This window comes from Trachypithecus francoisi, unplaced genomic scaffold (assembly GCF_009764315.1).
Source record: "Trachypithecus francoisi isolate TF-2019V2 unplaced genomic scaffold, Tfra_2.0 Lachesis_group7, whole genome shotgun sequence".
In the NCBI taxonomy this organism is placed as follows: Eukaryota; Metazoa; Chordata; class Mammalia; order Primates; family Cercopithecidae; genus Trachypithecus; species Trachypithecus francoisi.
The window spans coordinates 57,437,904-57,458,933 of record NW_022681472.1 but is presented as its reverse complement, the minus strand read 5'-3'; the positions used below and the strand labels follow the sequence as shown (position 1 = coordinate 57,458,933).

The 21,030-nt window shown below is 41.3% G+C and overlaps 1 protein-coding gene and 1 pseudogene across 1 annotated transcript in view; one reads left to right on the top strand and one right to left on the bottom strand.

The window, feature by feature from the left end:
• GRHL2 (grainyhead like transcription factor 2) overlaps positions 1 to 21,030 on the bottom strand; it is a 199,707-nt gene that overhangs the window by 158,151 nt on the left and 20,526 nt on the right. The gene's annotated exons all lie outside the window — the stretch shown is intronic.
• Positions 1,194 to 2,121, top strand: LOC117079587 (annotated as a pseudogene).

Below are 21,030 nucleotides of genomic sequence, written 5' to 3'. Positions count from 1 at the left end.
ACATTATTTGTAGAATTCCAAGGTCCTGGAACATTCTAGAAAGTACATATCAGGCAGGCAGGCAATACATATTTATTGAATGAATTGAAACGGGTGATGGGTAGCAAGTCCTAATTTATCTTTAGTATAATATAACTAGAGGTCATCTATTTTTAAATGTCCTGCAGAAAAATGATAGCAAGTGATTCATGTAACAGAAATATAGATTAAAGAACTGTGAAATAAGGGAAATATTACATTTAAGAGCAAACAAAAATATGATTTTTAAAGGAAAGACTTACGTTATAACCAAATTAGCTTTGAAAATTAAAGTCAGTTTTTCTGAGGATATTACAGCAATTGAATCTCTAGCAGTAAGAGAGAAAGCACAAAAGCACTTTACAAGCCTGCAGAACCAATTTCCATTTAAACACTATTTCATGGGTTTACCTCTAATGTTTACAGACAATATGGAAAAGAAATTTTAATGCAATTCTAGGAGATAGAAAGCAGAAGAGATTGGAATAAAGGAGAAGCAAGAGTTGAGAAGGCTGCACCCCACCTTTGGTGCAAGAAGGGTTAATGTGTGCTTGAGGACTGTTTTTCTCTCTAAGCTTGGAAAACTCAAGTCTTCAGTGCCGATGGCCAAGCCAGTTCCTGTACAGTGTGCCCAGTGGAACTAACTACAACATTAATTGGCTTCTTAAATACAGAGGAGTCCACCTTTGGGGTTCCTAATGCCAGAGAGAGAAATAACATGGTAACACCCCTAGAGTAACTTCAAACTGCCACAAATGGAAACAGACAAAAAATATGAGCTTAACGCAACAGAAAAGTTATCTCATGTGTCTAACCCCCAGCTTGCCCTGCTGAGCTTCACTTGTATACATACAAAGGACCCCCGGGCATCCTCAGAGCCTGTGACCAGACCTTCCATCAAGAGAGCAGCCCACCTCAGGAAGTGTGAGCTCCACTCTGCTAACAGCCCCCTGCCCAGGCTAAAAAGTCTTCAGTCTAACTCTTCATTTTTAATATGAGAACTAAGAATAACCATACATTTAACGAAACCTTACATGAGTAAAAGAGAAGCCCCAAGATGAGCAAAAAAGGTTACTTATGAGGAAAATAATTAATGTTGGATACAGAAAATAAAGTTAAAAGGAAGATACTTGAGAGGCAATGGGTAGGGGCCTACTAGAGTGAGGGGTAACAAGATGGCGACCAAGACGGTGGCGCACCATAAGCGAAAGATTGCTGAACTAAAGCACGAATATCTTGCTCGTGGTTTGCAGACCAAGGAAATGAAACAAGATGCCATCAAAAGGCTCCAGGCCTTTATTTATTTATTTATTTATTTATTTATTTATTTATTTATTTATTTTTGAGGGAGTCTCACTCTGTTGCCCAGGCTGGAGTGCAGTGGTTCAATCTTGGCTCACCACAACCTCCACCTCCTGGGTTCAAACAATTCTCCTGCCTCAGCCTCCCGAGTAGCTGGGACTACAAGCACATGCCACCATGCCCGCCTAATTTTTGCATTTTTAGTAGAGATGGGGCTTCACTATGTTGGCCAGGCTCGTCTCAAACTCCTGACCTCATGATCCGCCCACCTTGGCCTCCCAAAGTGCTGGCTCCAGGCATATCTTTTAGGTCATGCTGAAGAAGAAGCAAATGAGGATGTACTGGGAGATGAAACAGAGGAAGAAAAATAAAGCCCCATAGAAATCCCTGTCAAAGAGGAAGAACTCCCTGAAAAAACTGTTGATGTGGAAGCAGAAAAGAAAGTGGTAAAAATTACATCTGAAATACCACAGGCAGAGAGAATGCAGAAGAGGGCTGAATGAGTGCATGTACCTGGGAGCTTGTAAAGTAAGAAAACTGCCCGGGCTGCTGGGTTTGGGACTTCTCCAGTTCCAACAAAAGGTCTGTCATCTGACAACAAACCTATGATGAACCTGGATAAGCTAAAGGAAAGAGCTCAAAGATTTGGTTTGAATGGCTCTTCAATCTCCAGAAAGTCTGAAGATGATGAGAAACTGAAAAGGAGGAAGGAGCGATTTGGGATTATCACCGGTTCAGCTGGAACCAGAAGGAACCACAGAGGATACAGAGGCAAAGAACAGGAACAGAGCCGCGCTGTGAGATTGCCTGCTGAAAAGTTCCTGCTGCTTTCTGCTCTCCAGTGGTTTCCATTTCTCTGATTCTTCTCGGTCACAAATATACCTAAATGCACAGTCACGTACCTACCTCCTGCCTTGCAATGAGGGCACATGTACCCCAGGTACATCTGGGAACTCTAGCAGCAATTTGACTTATTGCTGTTCCAACTTTAAGGCTGTCGTGTTTTTGTTTTTGATTTTTTGCTTGTTCGTTAAAAAACAAAAAAAATCTGAAAAGAGACGGGGGTAAGAAGAAGCTACTGAACCTACAACAGAAGCAGAGGCTACTAGAAAACAAAAACCACAAAACAAGTTACATGATTTTTAAAATAAAAATAAAAGTTTGTATGAGGACTGAATAGGAAAGACAGCACAAAATGAATTAATAAACTGAGCAATCAAAGCATTGCCCAGTTTTTAAACAAACAAAAAAATCATAAGACAAAGTTAAAAGGTATGCCGGATGATTACAGGTATAAAGTTCAATTAACAAGAGTTACAGAAGAAAGCAATGAAAAGGATGAAAGGGAAGAAACAAATACACAAAAGAAGACTAGACTAGACTAGAATAATAATGTCTTACAGCTGAAAAAAAAAACTTGAGTATTGGAAAGGCACCAAAGTGTTGGAAAGAATAATGAAAAAGTGGCACTTCTATTCACATCTTGGTGAAATTTTTGGGTTGAAGATTAAATTTTAAAATGCTACAAATACTGGGAAAAAACTTAAGTAACATTCAACAGAACAGAACAAGAAACTGTCAGCCAATAAACTTCTCATCCACATCACTAAGTGCTGCTGGACAAGAGAAAAGGGATTTGAACATGAAAGTCTAAACACAGCAAAAGATCGATTAAGTGTGATGGCAAAGTAAAATACCTGTCTAGTCGTGAAAGGATTAAAAAACGATTCCACTCATGTATATGTCCCTTTTGAAAAATTTATCCCTTGAGGCCGGGCGCGGTGGCTCAAGCCTGTAATCCCAGCACTTTGGGAGGCCGAGACGGGCGGATCACGAGGTCAGGAGATCGAGACCATCCTGGCTAACACGGTGAAACCCCGTCTCTACTAAAACTACAAAAAACTAGCCGGGCGAGGTGGCGGCACCTGTAATCCCAGCTACCCGGGAGGCTGAGGCAGGAGAATGGCATAAACCCGGGAGGCGGAGCTTGCAGTGAGCTGAGATCCGGCCACTGCACTCCAGCCTGGGTGACAGAGCGAGACTCCGTCTCAAAAAAAAAAAAAAAAAATTTATCCCTTGAGCCAAAGTAAAGAAAGATATGCATGGATAAGGAAGAAAATTGATACAGCCATCAGAGAATATCAAATAAGTGAGTAAAATAAAATATTAATTGTAACTGATTTCTGATCACGGAAATGAAATGTATGCCACTAAGAAAGGATTCTTAAAGATAATATGAACCTAAAATGAAACACCTGAGAGGTGATAGGAGAAGAGTTGTTTAAAAGGTGTATTGGGCCCAGCACAGTGGCTCATAGCTATAATTCCAGTGCTTTGGGAGGCCAAGGTGAGAGGATTGCTTGAGGCCAGGAGTTTGAGACCAGCCTGGGCAACATAGCAAGACTGTGTCTCTACAAAAGAAATTTTTTAATGTAATAATGAGATAAAATAAAAAGTATGTTGATTTTGCTTTGTACGTAAGAAGAGTAATCGATAATGCTTAATTCCTGATATTGATAGAAAAGATAAGTTTATGCTTATTAAAAGTTCAAGGGTAACAATTACTAGGATAAAGATAGGATATAGAAATTAAAGAGCAGGCCAGGCGCGGTGGCTCAAGCCTGTAATCCCAGCACTTTGGGAGGCCGAGACGGGCAGATCCCGAGGTCAGGAGATCGAGACCATCCTGGCGAACACGGTGAAACCCCGTCTCTACTAAAAAATACAAAAAACTAGCCAGGCGAGGTGGCGGGCGCCTGTAATCCCAGCTACTCGGGAGGCTGAGGCGGGAGAATGGCGTGAACCTGGGAGGCGGAGTTTGCAGTGAGCTGAGATCCGGCCACTGCACTCCAGCCTGGGAGACAGAGCCAGACTCTGTCTCAAAAAAAAAAAAAAAAAAAAGAAATTAAAGAGCAACAATTTCCATAGTATGGTGTGCAGACACCTAGAGAAATCCCTTAGATACTTTCAAGGGTCTATGAGTTTAAAATTATTTCCCTAATAATACTGGGATATATGTGCCTTATTCCCTCTGTTGACATTTGTAGTAATGGTACAAAACTAACATTGGGAAAAGTTTAAGCTTCTTACATGAATAAAGACAGTAGCATTACACTATACTTGAGGTGTTATATTTTTATCGTCACATACTCAAAACAAAAACAAAACAAGCAAACAAACAAGCAAATACATGCAGTTTCACTTGAGAATATCCTTCATGAAGCAGTGTAGAATATTAATTGTATTAATCTCAAACTTTGGATACCAACCTTTTTAATATTCTGTGTGACAAAGCAGGAAGTACATGTAAAGCACTTTGACTGCATACTGAAATACAGTGATTGCCTCAAGGAAAAGCACTCGTGCAATGCTTTGAATAGGAGTTGAAACTAGCTGCTTTTTTCAAGGGATTCCATTTTTACCTGAAAGAATGACATATTGACAAACTACGTGTTCAGACTTGAGTGTTTGACTGATGTCTTCTCAAAAACCAAGTGAGAGTCTATCACTTCACAGAAAACAACTGACAGTATTTGTTGCCAGTGGTAAAATTTGAGCTTTCAAGCAAAAAAAAAAAAAAAGAGAGAGAGAAAGAAGAAAATTTTTGGAAACTTGCATTCGCCACTACTGATAACTTTCTAGTACTTTATTTTCTGATGAGGTTAATGGATATAATTTTTTGCTAATGCATCATGAAGCACATTAACATTTGGAAAAATCTGAATAACTCAGTCAATCAGTATTTCCAAATGCCAATGCGTGATGTTATAGAATCACACACAAGTATAAGGTCTATTCAAAGTGCAAGACAGGCCTACAGATTTTAATGTAACAGAGAAAGTTCAGTGTATAATTTCAGTTTCCACATTGCAATTAACTCTTAAAAACTACCACTTTTGAATTTTGGTGAAGTACCAAAGAATATCTAGTTATATGAAAATATATTTTCCTTTTCCAACTATCAGTGTGAAGCAGGATTCTCTAACCAAAATAACATTTTGTAATAGATTGAATGAAGAGGCAGATGTGAGAATCCAGCAGTCATCTGCTAAGCCAGGCATTAAAGAAAGTGGCAAAAATGTAAAATAACACTACTCTTTCTCATTAAATTCATATGTTTTGAAAATTTTAGCCCAGGCGTGGTGGCTCACACCTATAATCCCAGCACTTTGGGAGGCCGAGGCAGGCAGATCACCTGAGGTTAGGAGTTGGAGACCAGCCTCAACATGGAGAAACCCTATCTCTACTAAAAATACAAAATTAGCCAGGCGTGGTGGTGCATGCCTGCAATCCCAGCTATTTGGGAGGCTGAGGCAGAAGAATTGCTTGAACCTGGGAGGTGGAGGTTGCGGTGAGCCAAGATGAATACCATTGCACTCCAACCTGGGCAACAAGAGTGAAACTTCACCTCAAAAAAAAAAAAAAGAAAAAAGAAAATTTTAGTTTAGGTTTTATTTTTTTGAAATAGAGTTTTGCTCTCTTGCCCAGCTGCAGTGCAATGGCATGATCTCAGCTCACTGTAAGCTCCACCTCCTGGGTTCAACCCATTCTGCCTCAGCCTCCCAGGTAGCTGGGACTACAGACGTGTGCCACCACCCCCAGCTAATTTTTGGTAATTTTTGTAGAGATGGGATTTTACCATGTTGGCCAAGCTGATCTCAAACTCCTGACCTCAAGTGATCCACCCGCCTTGGCCTCCCAAGGTGCTGGGATTACAGGCATGAGCCACCACAACTGACCAGTTATGTTTCATTTCAAAAATGCTATTTCAAGCTGGGTGTGGTGGTACACACCTGGAATCCCAGCTACTTGGGAGGCTGAGGCATGAAGATGGCTCAGGAAGTCCAGGAATTCAAGATCAGCCTGGGCAATATATCAAGATCTCATCTCAAAAAGAAAAAAAGCCGGGCGCAGTGGCTCAAGCCTGTAATCCCAGCACTTTGGGAGGCCAAGACGGGCGGATCACGAGGTCAGGAGATCGAGACCATCCTGGCTAACACAGTGAAACCCCGTCTCTACTAAAAAAATACAAAAAACTAGCTGAGCGAGGTGGTGGGCACCTGTAGTACCAGCTACTTGGGAGGCTGAGGCAGGAGAATGGCGTAAACCCGGGAGGTGGAGCTTGCAGTGAGCTGAGATGCAGCCACTGCACTCCAGCCTGGGCGACAGAGCGAGACTCCGTCTCAACAGAAAAAAAAGAAAAAAAAGATTAAAAAGCATAATAATAAAATAAAACATTATGTTAATATGCTTTATAACTATCATATGGTTTACAATTATTTTAATTGAGGCATAAGTATTTTTTAAAATTTACTATCTTTAATTTTTCATATGATATACATCAGTAGATATAACCCACACAAATACAAGCTCTTCTGGGACTTCAATAATTTAAGAGTATTAAAAGGATTCTGAGAACAAAAATTTGAGAAGCACTGCTCTAGAAAATAACCAGAGAAAAATAATGAAAAAAGATAGCCGGGCACGGTGGCTCACGCCTGTAATTCCAGCACTTTGGGAGGCTGAGGTGGGCAGATCACCTGAGGTCAGGAGTTCGAGACCAGCCTGACCAACATGGTGAAACCCCGTCTCTGCTAAAAATACAAAATTTGCCAGGCATGGTGATGCATGCCTGTAATCCCAGCTACTCAGGAGGCTGAGGCAGGAGAATCCCTTGAACCTGGGAGGCAGAGGTTGTGGTGAGCCGAGATCACACTAGTGTGCTCCAGCCTGGGCAACAAGAGCAAAACTCCATCTCAAAAAAAAAAGAATTATTGACCAATGCAACAAAAATAAACAAAAATAAAAATAATGATATGGCATAGAAAAAATAAGACACTATACATCAGTACTTGTAATATGTGAAAATGGGTTAACCCTACCTTTAAAAGATAAATACTTTCAAACTGGATTTTTTTTTTAAAGCCAGTATTATCTTTTAAGTACCCATGAGACATAAGAAAACTGACCTAATATCAGGCCACCAAGCAAGACTCTACCCATTTCAAAGAACTCTTATCATACAAACCAAATTCTTTGACCACAACATAGTGAAATTTTAAACAGCAAAGAAGATGAAATTTAAAGACTATATGTTTTGAAATTATAATATAGTTTTCTAAATATTCACAAGTCAAAGAACAGCCCTTAAAGGAAGTTTTTAAAAGTAGAACTCCATGATAAAATACTGTATGTTGTGGAATATAGATAAATCAGCACTTAGAGGCAAATTTCATACTTTAACTGCTTATGTTAGATGGGAACAAGGCTAAAAAGTTAAAGAGCTAAGCATACAACATGTTAGAAAAAAATAAAAGAATTAACTTAAGAACTTAGAAAGATGGATGTAATAAAGATAAAACAAATTAACGAAGTAAAGACTTGACAGAAAGGACAATTTAAGATGAAAGTTGGTTCTTTGAAATGGCAAAGAAAACTAATAAACTGGCAAAGATAATCAAATATTAGAAAAGAAAAGGAAGACAATTTTAGATGCAACAATTCTCTTTTGAAAAAAGAGAATTTTGTGAATCCCTGTATGTTAATAAACTTGAAAACAGACAAAAAGGGGACATTTCTAGAAAAATATAAACAATCGAAAGTGATTCAATTATTTGGAAAGAGAAAAACAGTATTTTTCAGTGCAGAAACCTGGCAGCTACTACCTTAACCAAGTGATGAAGGTACACCCTGAGAGGGGCACATCTTGAAGAGAAAACATCAGACAAACCCAAATGGTGGGGCATTCTATTAAGCACCTGGTGACTGATGACTGTGGTAGCAACTGCATTAAAACAAACCAGTAAGTATATGAGTCAAAACAAATAAGGTTATGAACCAGAAGAAAACAAAAACAAGTAACTTTTGGAGGTGGGACTGTGAGTGATTTGTCTTTATTTAGTAGTTTTAAAGATAGATTGATAGATAGATAGATAGACAGGTAGGTAGATAGATAGAGCTTATGCAACTGAATATAAATGGAAGAGAAGGCTGGGCCAGTGGCTCACACCTGTAATTCTAACACTTTGAGAGGCCGAGGTGGGAGGATCGTTTGAGCCCAGGAATTCAAGACTAACCAGACAACATGGCAAAAACCCATCTTTACAAATAATAATTTAAAAAATTAGCCAGACATGGTGGTGCATGCTTGTAGTCCCAGCTACTTGGGAGGCTGAGGTGGGAGGATCACTTGAGGCCTGGAAATTGAGGCTGCAGTGAGCCGTGATTGTGCCACCACACTCCAGCCTGGGTGAAAGAGTGAAACCCCCAACCCCCGTTAAAAAAAAAAAAAAAAATAGACAATGGAACAGAACAGAGTCCTCAGAAATAATACCACACATCTACAGCCATCTGATCTTTGACAAACCTGACAAAAACAAGAAATGGGGAAAGGATTCCCTATTTAATAAATGGTGCTGGGAAAATTGGCTAGCCATAAGTAGAAAGCTGAAACTGGATCCTTTCCTTACCCCTTATACGAAAATTAATTCAAGATGGATCAGAGACTTAAATGTTAGACCTAATACCATAAAAACCCTAGAAGAAAATCTAGGTAGTACCATTCAGGACATAGGCATGGGCAAGGACTTCATGTCTAAAACACCAAAAGCAACGGCAGCAAAAGCAAAAATTGACACATGGGATCTAATTAAACTAAAGAGCTTTTGCACAGCAAAAGAAACTACCATCAGAGTGAACAGGCAACCTACAGAATGGGAGAAAATTTTTGCAACCTACTCATCTGACAAAGGGCTAATATCCAGAATCTACAAAGAACTCAAACAAATATACAAGAAAAAAACAAACAACCCCATCAAAAAGTGGGGAAAGGATATGAACAGACATTTCTCAAAAGAAGACATCCATACAGCCAACAGACACATGAAAAAATGCTCATCATCACTCGCCATCAGAGAAATGCAAATCAAAACCACAATGAGATACCATCTCACACCAGTTAGAATGGCAATCATTAAGAAGTCAGGAAACAACAGGTGTTGGAGAGGATGTGGAGAAATAGGAACACTTTTACACTGTTGGTGGGATTGTAAACTAGTTCAACCATTATGGAAAACAGTATGGCGATTCCTCAAGGATCTAGAACTAGATGTACCATATGACCCAGCCATCCCACTACTGGGTATATACCCAAAGGATTATAAATTACTCTACTACAAAGACACATGCACACGTATGTTTATTGCGGCACTATTCACAATAGCAAAGACTTGGAATCAACCCAAATGTCCATCTGTGACAGACTGGATTAAGAAAATGTGGCACATATACACCATGGAATACTATGCAGCCATCAAAAAGGATGAGTTTGCGTCCTTTGTAGGGACATGGATGCAGCTGGAATCCATCATTCTTAGCAAACTATCACAAGAAGAGAAAACCAAACACCGCATGTTCTCACTCATAGGTGGGAACTGAACAATGAGATCACTTGGACTCGGGAAGGGGAACATCACACACTGGGGCCTATCATGGGGAGGGGGGAGGAGGGAGGGATTGCATTGGGGAGTTATACATGATATAAACGTCATGCACATGTACCCTAGAACTTAAAGTATAATAAAAAAAAAAAAGAAAAAAAAAAAAAAAAAAAAAAAAAAAACCTTTTCAGGGGATATAGAAATATTGGACTGAAGAACAAGCTGGGATGGGTGGGGGGGGTGGAGAACTAATGAGTTTGGGTGTTTCCTCTCCATAGCATCCAGCATTCTTGATTTCCTCTCCTCTGCTTCATACATAAAAGCATAGTCACAGTCATCTTTATGCAGTTCCTTTCTCTAAGTCATGAGGTTACTATTGTGTACCTTTCTCTCTTCACCTGTATGGGAAAAAAAAAATCCCCTTTCATTCCTTGTAAGAATAATAGATTTTGGCTGGGCGCGGTGGCTTAAGTCTCTAATCCCAGCACTTTGGGGGGTCGAGGTGGGTAGATCACTTGAGGCCAGGAGTTTGAGACCAGCCTGGCAATGTGGTGAAACCCATCTGTACTAAAAATAAAAAAATAAAAAGATTAGCGGGGCATGGTGACAGGTGCCTGTAATCCCAGCTACTCAGGAGGCTGAGACATGAGAATCACTTGAACTGGGGAGGCGGAGATTGCAGTGAGCAGAGATGGCGCCACTGCACTCCAGCCTGGGTGACAGAGCAAGATTCCATCTTAAAAAAAAAAGAAAAAATAGAAACAAAGAATAATAGATTTCTACTTTGTGGTCCCAGTCAGTCTGTGACCAGAAGGACTATTTAAAAGAGAAATTAAAGTAAAAAAACAGCAAGTTATATTTCATGCAACTTCAATTCCAAAACAACTCAGATATAGATTTTTTTTATATATATATACTTAGATATAGATGTTATATATATATTATATATCTCTCTCTATATATAAACATACTTATATTTGTAAGGCTTGGCAATGACCTGAGGTACTCGTTTTTGTGTTTATAAATAGACCTGTAACACACAAGTGCTGAAAAGAAATCTTCATGATCAGCCACTCCAAACTTCTCATTTTACAAATAGGAAAACTGAGGTCCAGAGAGATTATACCATTTCCCTGGGATTACGCAGTTATTTATGTTAACATTGAAATAATTCAAGGACAAATTGCTGGAGGACACAAATCCACAGGGGATTGGTTCCAGGCTCACAGATGCTCAAGTGTCTTGTATAAAATGGCCTGGTATTTTAGGTATATAACCCATGCACATCCTCCTATATACTTTAGATCACCTCTAGATTATTTATAATACCTAATACTATGTAAATGCTAGGAAAATAGTTGTTATATTATTCTATTTTCATTTGTATTGTTTTTTATTGTTATTATTTTTATTTTTTTTCTATCTTTGAAATATAGTTAGTTAGACCCACAGTTTTAGAACCTTGGATATGAAGAACCAACTGCATACAGTTGGCTAATCATTCGTGCTTTGCAAACACATAAGCACTCTTCCATGAGAACAAAGCTAAAATTATAAACAGCTTCCTGCCAAAGTTTTCTTCCTCCATTCATACCCCCTGCCCTAAATTTCCCACTCAGTTCATTGAACAAACCTTTATTGAGTTCCTGCTGTACTACAGGCTCTGAGCTAGGTGCAGGAGGCAGTGTTGACCAAGCCAGACACAGTCTCTCCTATTAAGGAGCATTTCATCTATGAATTAATTAGTTCATGTAAACTTACTACCAGCTTTCTCTAAAAGCTAACAAAAAATTACATTTTGAGAACTTTTTAAAATAATCGGCCCTAATCCCTAGGTATATAAATCCAAGTATAAAGATGTAATTAAAAAATCATATCATGGAAGGTATGTCTTGTTAAATAATGGAAGCACTGCTACTTAAAAACAATGAAAGTTAAGACCACATTCATTCGACAGGTCTTAACTGAGCACCTACTGTGAGCTGGTACTGCTTTGAGTACTGGGATATAGCAATGAAAAAGACGAACCCAGTCTCTGCCCAGGTGAAGCTCTGACAGAAGACTATAGAATTGCAGATGTGACAAGTGTTAATGAAGAAAAGTACAGGGTGCTGCAAGAGAAAATGTCATGGGGACCATGTGGTAGCCAGGAGCACCTCACAACACCTCTAACCACAGAAAGCATCAAGGGCCAAGGCTCCTGTTGCCCGTTGCTGAAATCTATCATCGCATTTGTGTGGAGGCCACACTTCACCGTGGGCTGCTTCCAGCCAGCAATCATGCGCGGTAAGACTACCAAAGCAGGAGCATTCTTGGGGAACAGGGACTCCTGTGATGGCTGGCTCTGACTCAAAGACCCTCAGCCTCACCCCATGGCCTTGCTGCATCTTCTTTAGACTGCACAGCAGGCCTGGCAACTTCTGTTCAACATTCCCTCCCTCTCTCCTTCACTCCAGGTCACACTCACATTGTTGTCTGACAGTTCCCCCGCTGTGCCAGCTCCCTCCTTATTTTTTTCTCGCAGGTGGTTCCCCTAATACAAGTATTGCATGTGTAATCCTATCTTAGATTATTCATCTTGAAGAACTCAGACTGATGGAGGATCTAATTTAGATTGAGATGGGGCTGCTTAGGATGGGGTTACTGTGAAAGTATTCAAACACAAATTGAGACTTGCAGAAGGAGGAGGAATTTCTCAAGGAAAAGAGGAAGGAATGTCATTACAGTAACAGCATGTGCAAGGTCCCTGAGGCAGGCTGGAACTTCTCCCAGTCGAAGAACTAAATGAAGGGCAGCATAGCTGGACGATAATGTTTCAAGAAGGAAGAGGGCAGTGTCTGATGAAACTTAAGAGATAATCAGAGGCCAGATTATGCCAGGATTTATAATTCACTTTTAGGATTTTACATTTTGTATGCTAAGTGCACAGGGTACTTATGTGAGGTCTTTAGGAAGGGAACATCTTGATCAAACTCTTTTCTGTTCAATCCATACACAGGGTGATCTTTTGAAAACACAAGATGTTCCCTTGTGACCTTTAAAAGATCACCCTGTCTGCTGCGTGGGATTGAACAGAAAAGAGGTTGTAGGAGACCAACAAGGCAGTTACTGAAATGGCCCAGGAAGGATAAACTAAGGATTACTTTCTGCATAATGAGAAAAATCACCTTTATAAGGTCTTCCTTAAGATTCTGTAGCTCTTTTCTTTATTTCAAGGCAGTCAATATTTCCTGCCATTTTCTTTATTCAGATACTGTCTTAAATTTTACATCTTTGTGCAAGTGGGCATTATGTCTCACTCAATTTGTAACCTCATATACTATGTGAATCAGTCTATAATCTCCAAAATTGTGTAACAGAGATATTCTATGGGAAAAATGTTGGCGTCCACCTCTGTCTTTAAAGCTAAGAGAATAGATTAGAAACTTACTTTACAGGCGTTCCACAAGAGAGTAATGGGAAAGTCTGTATAAAATCCATACAAAATATGTTGCTTACACAAGATGTCCCTTCTAGAAAAGGAGATAGGGCAAATAAATTGACTTTCTGAAAAGTTTGATCTAAAATTAAAATGCTGGAAATAATAAAAGCCAATTAAACTTTGGTTTGCCTGATTAAAATTTAGATGGGCTTCTAAGGGAACTATTAGGAAAATAAGAACTAATTATCTGTTTTTCAATAGTTAGACAATAATCAGAAGCACTCAAGTCCTCTAGTCCTGGATCTGTGCTTGGATTTTAAAATATTCTCATTTTTAAATTGATGATTAGCAGTGAATAGAGGGGGGAAAAGCCTTTTTATCTGTATATGCATATGTTACGTGAATATACATACACATATACATATATCTTCATATATACATACATATGTGTGTTTGCAATACACTTAGGGTTAGGGTGGGGTGTGTGTTATGTGGATGAAGGTCATTTGTGTGTTAGCTTATTTAAATTAAACCTTTACTTGAGACGATTTAAATAAATTCTGGACAATTTTTTTTAGTTGTTTCATATGCAATCATACAAAAAAAAAAAAAGCTGAGCATGGTGGCACACCTGTAAACCCAGCTTCTCTGGAGTGAGGCAGGAGGATTGCTTAAACCCAAGATTCTGAGGGTGCAGTGAGCTGTGATCACACCACTGGACTCCAGCCTGGGCAACAGAGCAAGATCCTTTTAAAAAAGAAATCAAGTAATAAGTGATGAATATTTAATCTGATCTTGGATTTGGGAACAGTTATGTAAACATAAAAACAGTGGAAGAATCAATGAAGGGCCAAGTACAGTGGCTCACACCTGTAATTCCAGCACTTTTGGGAAGTCAAGGTGGGAGGATTACTTGAGGCCAGGAGTTCAAGATCAACCTGGGTGACATAGCAAGACCCTGTCTCTTAAAATTAAAAAAAAAAAAAATCATTGAAGAAAAAATGATAACTTTAACTACAAAACTTGAAACACCTAAAAATGAGTAGAGATTTCCAGTGAAAGGCATCAGAGTAAGGCTGCATTATAAACCCACTCTCCCATAAAACCTAATAAAAATGGACAGAAATTGTGTGTGTGTATGTGTGTGCGTGTGTGTGCAGACATCTCAAAAATTTACCAGCTGCACAGCCCCACACCATACATTCCAACAGATGAGGCCAGTGGGGGAAATGGAAGATTTTCTTACCAATGTGCCTCACAAACAGCAGCACAGGAGACAGAAGTTAAATCAACAAATTACTTAGAGTGCTTGCTAATATCCTCCCAATATGGACAGAAGCCCAGAGGAGTAGACCACACCTTAGAACACTCTTTGAGATGTCATTACCTCCACTTTCAGACTTTAGCGGAGATGGAAAGAACTTGGGGGTCTTTCTAGTATGGGAGAAAAGAGAAGCAGCACAGAACGATCTCAAACATACAGAGCTAACTCATTGGCTAGGAGTGAATCGTTCTGTTGAAAGGACATTGATCAGTGCATAGAAAGAAAACATGTGGCATGGGTGATGAGCAGAGAGGCAATGGTAAAAATAACTGAAGACCAGGCACCTGCAGAATCGTTGTATTATATTCTTGTAACCAAACACACCAGGAGAAGTCAAGTGGAGCTCCTCCAAGTGAGGAGGTGATCCTACATGGGTACCACTCCTGGTACCCTGGAAATGGTTCCCCTTCCCTATACTAGGGATTTTATTTATTTTTTCCTTTCTTTGAGACAGGGTCTCACTCTGCTGCCCAGGTCGGAGTGCAGTGGCACAATCACTGCTCACTGCAGCCTCGATCTCCAGGTCCCAAGTGATTCTCCTACCTCAGCCTCCCAAGTAGCTGGGATTACAGGTGCATGCACTGCCACGCCCAGCTAATTTTTTGCAATTTTTGTAGAAACGGGGTTTCGCCATGTTGACCAGGCTGGATTAATGATTTTCTAATAGGGAAAGTCACAAGGAGGTGGAGGATATCATCATTAGAGGCAGGGAAGTATGTGACATGGGGGGAGATTCACAGAAGGGTTCAGGAAAAGGCTGCTATACTGTTGATGAAGTGTCAGATCAGGAGGGTGAGCCATGTTACAGTAGAGAAGAGTGTGTGGAGCCTGAAAACTCTAGAACTTCTAGAACTCTGCAGTTACATGGGCTCTCCTGCTGGCCATGTGATGTAGTGGGAATAAGCAGGGTGCTGGTGAGCTGTCTCTTCTACCTGGTGTCACTGCTGCATGAAAATGTGGAGTTCTCTCTCTCAGGTTCACTCATGTCAAGCAGGTGCTAGCCAAGCAAGCCTGTTAGAAAGTCAGGTAGGGCCGCAAGAAGCATAAAGCCGTAAAGCTTTCTAGGAACTATAGCTGCTTAGTTACAACGTCTGTGATGCTTGCATCAAATGACTGCAAATGGACATGAAAGTCTGAAGAAAAAAACAAAGGTCAGTGTTCTACTTTTTATATTGTCTGATGCTCTATGAAAGCCTCATCTTGTCTGCATTGTCTCTGAGGAAAGCGAGAATGTTTTTAACTACAGACTCCCCAACAACTGTTAGAATATTGCCCAAGGAAAGTGTCCTGCAGAGCTGAATCAAATACAAAATGCAGCCTGATTTTGTTAGCAGAAAGAGTCCACTAGACTGAGAGCACAGCCCTTTGCACTGGTGGTCATTAGTGGCTTGCTTGGTGTTACTATGGCAGCTGTCCAGACCCTTTCCCTGCACTCTCTGTTGTCCCGGGGATGCTAGTCCATCCGGAGGGGTTAGGTTGAATGGAAGGAGGCATCCGTGAATCATCCCCAGCAGAAAATAGGAACTTAGCAAAACTGAAAACAAAATGGAAGATAAATGCAGTAAGACCCTTTGAAGGAGGGAAAACTGGGAAGGGGACAGGGAGAAGACTGCTCAAAGCCCCAGATGAAGTTTCATAAGAGTTTTCCACTGTGATTTATTGACGTGGCTCCAAACTCCCAGGTTCCCTTTACTTTTAGCCCTAGTGACTAAGAGATAGGAAAATGGAAAGGGTAGATGTGAAGAGCCAAAGCGAGGGTCCTCAATAGAAGCAGAGGCCCTAGGACTCCATGATCAAGTAGAGGACTGATCTAAAACCCAAAGGCATCCCGCCACAGGAAGAGGATGATGCTGTCCTGCAGATACAGAGTGAACTTGATCCAGAACATTTAACCGAGGTATGGGGGCTTTTCCACCCTGCCACACCTTCAAATGCCCAGGCTTTTCACTGGCCTTAAAAGTCCATGAAAGCGGGTTTCAGATGGTAGCAATAAGTGAAGAAAGAATTGATTCATGCAAGTAGGTTGTGGCAGAGCCAAACCTTTATCTTCATGGTTGGAAGTGAATAGATAATACATAAAATCATAGATCAAGAAATAGCAGTATTTATTTCTGAGACATATAGAGGTAAACAAGAAGGAATAGGGTGTGGGTGCGGTGACTCATGCCTGTAATCCCAGCACTTTGGGAGGCCAAGAGAGGAGGATCGCCTGAGCTCATGAGTTTGAGACCAGCCAGAGCAACATAGTAAGACTCAGTCTTTACAAATTAGCTGGGCATGGTGGCGTGTGCCTGTAGTTCCAGCTACTTGGGAAGCTGAGGTGGGAGTGTCCCCTGAGTCTGGAAGATCGAGGTTGCAGTGAGCCATAATCACACCACTGCACTCCATCCAGCCTGGGCCACAGAGGGAGACCCTGTCTAAAAGAAAAAAAAAAAAGGAAAAGGAAAAGAAGTAAAAAGAAATCCAGTACAGTTGCTGGAGATCATAATCAGAGAGAAGAGTGGGGGAAACTGCTGTTTCTTTACAGATTGCTTTAAGTATTATTTGATATTTTAAACTAAATACACTTCTTTGATAAAATTATATTTTAAGAAAATACTATGTGGGTCATTTGCAACATGACTGCAGCCCAGAGGCAGCCTGTAGTTGCCAGTTGTCAACCACTAAACCACCAGGTTTCTGGAGGGAGGCCGTAGGCAAATGGGCACCGGACCTCCTGAGAAGTAGGAGACCAAAACCCCATTTGGTCCCTTTTCAGGAAACAGTCAGTGAAGCGTGAGTTTAAATTCACAGACCACAGAGTCAGACCACAGGGTTCCAGTTCCATCTCTGATGCCTGTCAGCCCTGTGACCTCTGACAAGCTACTGAGCATACCTGTGCTCCCATTTTCTCATCAACCCTCACAGATGTGATTCAAGAATTGAGTTATCCATGGACAGTGCTTAGAGGGACGCCTGTGACACACTACGTACGGTAACTATGTAAAAGCTTGATATTAACATTATTGTAAAGTGCAACATTCTTAAGCCGTCTTTGGTAGACTACAATGGCCCCAACACCAGTCAGCTGGCAAAAGACAGGAGGAGTTTGTAATGGGAAACTCACTAGAGAGGAAGGAGAGAGGAAGGTCAACCTGACCTCTTAGGTGCAATCCCCAGGCTTTCCTGGACACCCTATCTCCTTGATGCTGGAAATCACCCCCCATCCAACATCTGCACTGTGGGTATGCCTCACGGGAGAAAGTCTTCCATGTGAAAACACTTAAGCTGCCTCTCATTGCAACATGAAAATGCAGTGCCCAGCATGCAACACGTCTTGGTTTTCAACATACTCTGAAGGGTGGAAAGAGCAGAAATGGCAGGAGAGACCCAGGCTTCCTGGTTCCATTTTACATTTTTTTTTTCTCACTATATTGTAACAAGGACAGAAACCCTGACTTAAGTAAACCTCTAGTTCCTGAACTTGTCAACAATGAGACGGACCCTGGGAAGAAAGACATTCTCAGGCTGGGAGAGGGGAAGGGGATGTTGAACTACTGAATGTAAACGTCATTAGACATTTTTTAAACTTGTAAGCGAAGCTGAGGAAGTGGGAAAAGTGATGACCACACTCCAACCTCATATATAATATTAATATGTGTGTGTGTGTGTGCGCGCGTGCGCGTGTGCGCACGTGTGTGGAGAGAGACAAAGGGAGAAAGAGAGAGGGAGTTGAGTCTATTCTCTCTTTTCTACTTCAAGACCTCATTGCAGTGGTCCCTATAAGTAGGGAGGGAGAAAGGAAAGGAAGGGAGAGAGGGAGGGAGGGAGGGAAGAAGGAAGGGAGGGAGGGAGGAAGGGAGGGAGGAAGGAAGGGAGGGAGGGAGGGAGGAGGAAGGAAGGAAGGAAGGAAGGAAGGAAGGAAGGGAGGGAGGAAGGGAGGAGAAGGGAGGGAGGAGGGAAGGAAGGGAGGAATGGGGAAAGGAAGGAAAGAAGAAAAAGAAAGGAAAGAAAGGAAAGGAAAGGGAAAAGAAGGAAGAAGAAGGAAGAAAAGGAGAAAGGGGGAAGGACAGAGAATAGAGGAGGAAGGAGAGGAGGAGGAGAAAGAAAAGTGAGAATGGAAATGGAACTTAAAGGTTGAGACTTTTTCTTTTTTTTGTCTTTTTTTTTTTTTTTCCTTTTTGTGGAGAACGGGGTCTCGCTGTATTACCCAGGCAGGTCTCGAACTCCTGGGCTCAAGCTATCCTCCCGCCTCTGCCTCCCTGAGAGCTGGGATTACAGGCGTGAGCCACCGCGCCCGGCGTGACTTTTTCACTCAAACACAAACAGTCCCATCCTAACATTCTTCTGCCTAAACAACTCTAGAAATAAGTTACTACCTGAAAAAGCTCTTCATTCCATTGGCAGAAAGCTCCAGTTGTTAGGAAACTTTCACTTTGTGGCAGCCACTAGCAGGCACCTTGCAGCACTCCCGCTGCAGGGAGAGCAGCTGCCCATGGGCCCGGCTGCCGCCAGGCCTCCCACAAGCTGCTTCCAGCCGGAGGTTGTACTGGCCCGGATTCCATGGCAGATGCAGGACTCCTCTGATGGCACAAAATAAAGCACTCCTAGGGCTTTGAGGAAGCTTTCTTAGACTGCTGGGTCTCCCCAGCCCTTGGATTGGGCTTGCCTCAGAGTCTGGGGGGTCTCCTTGCCTTGCTGAGCTCCTCCCACTCCATTCCTTCACAGGTGCATTCCCTTAGTAAGATCCTCCTATGCTTAACCTCATCATGGTGTCTGCTTCTTGGAGCATCTGGACTGACACATACTTAAACTGAGACAAAATCTCTTTGCTTTCACCTGTTGGTCCCAGTTCTATCCCCAGGAATCACTGTATAAGTCTAATGTACTGTGGCTCCAGTTTTTCTAGCCAAGTACTCATAAAGGCACTGAACTGTCCTCTGTGTGTGCACATATGTGTATGAGCGTGTAAATGTATGTGTATGTGTGTAAGAGTGGGGCTGGGGTGAAGAGAATGGCAGGAGAAGTAAAATCTGATGAAGAAAGGGTGAGAAGACAGACCCAGTGAGATAAGGGAAACCTGAAGCTGATGAGTTCCTGTAAAACATAAATGCTGAAACTTGGCCCTAGTGTGAAAGCCTCAGTAGATACACAAAGGGAGCATAGAAGACATTGAAAGGTTGGTCAAGGACTTTCATGGGCCCAGCAACCTTCAAGGAATAGATAATTCCAACATTGTTTGAATTGTTGCAGCACATAATAAAGCATGGAACGTTTCCCAGCTCATTATAATCAGCTGGTATAACACAGATATCAAAATGCACAACGGCGAGGCGCGATGGCTCATGTGTGTAATCCCAGCACTTTGGGAGGCCAAGGCGGGAAGATCACCTGAAGTCAGGAGTTCAAGACCAGCCTGGCCAATATGATGAAAACCCTGTCTTTACTAAAAATACAAAAATTAGTCGGGCATGGTGGCGGGCGCCTGGAATCCCAGCTACCAGGGAGGCTGAGATGGGAGAATCATTTGAACCCAGGAGGCGGAGGTTGCAGTGAGCTGAGATCGAGCCAATGCATTCCAGCCTAGGCAACAAGAGCAAAATTCCATCTCAAAAAAAAACAAAAACAAAAACAAACAAACAAAAAAGCACAATGATAGCATGCACCCACATACACAGAGACACATACACACACCCAGGAAACAGGAGACCAGTGTTAGTTACAATAACAACAATGAGAACAAACATTTACTGAGTATTTACCATGTCTCACAGACTGTTCTAAGGGTTATATACCTTACCTTAATGTTGGGAGGCAAGATCTCTCACTATTATCCCCTTTTTATAGTTGAGAAACTAAGAGAAATCAAGTAATTTACCCCAGGCCACAACCCCAGTAAGTAGTGGGATTGCAATGAATATAGACATAAAATCCTCAGAAAAATATTGATGAACTGAATCTATTATTTAAACAACTACTATAACAACAACATGACCCTGTAAAGCTTATCCCAGGAATGCAAAACTACTCAAAAAAGATTAGGAAATTTATTGATTGATATCACTATATTAAGAAAACAAAGGAAAAAACCCAATATAAAAATTATTAACAGCTACAATAAACCGAATGTTTGTACACCCCTAAAATTGATGTTGAAACACTATCCCTAATGTGGTGGTATTTAGAGGTAGAGAAGCCAGAAAACTAGCCAGCTAAGAAGAGGGCCTTCACCAGAGCCCCTCCATGCTGGCACCCGGATCTCAGACCTTTAGCCTATGAAACGGTGAGACATCAGTTTCTATTGTTGATAAGCCACCCAGTACTTTGCTATGGCAGTCTGATTACACTAAGACAACAGCCAAGAAACCAACAGCACCATTATGCTCAACAGTGAAACACTGATAGCATCCTCTGCCAATGCCGACCAGTGTAATAAAAGAGAAAGATTTAAGAAATCAAAACACAGCCTAGCCAACATGGTGAAACCCCTTCTCTACTAAAAATACAAAAATTACCCAGGCATCACCTGTAATCCCAGCTACTCGGGT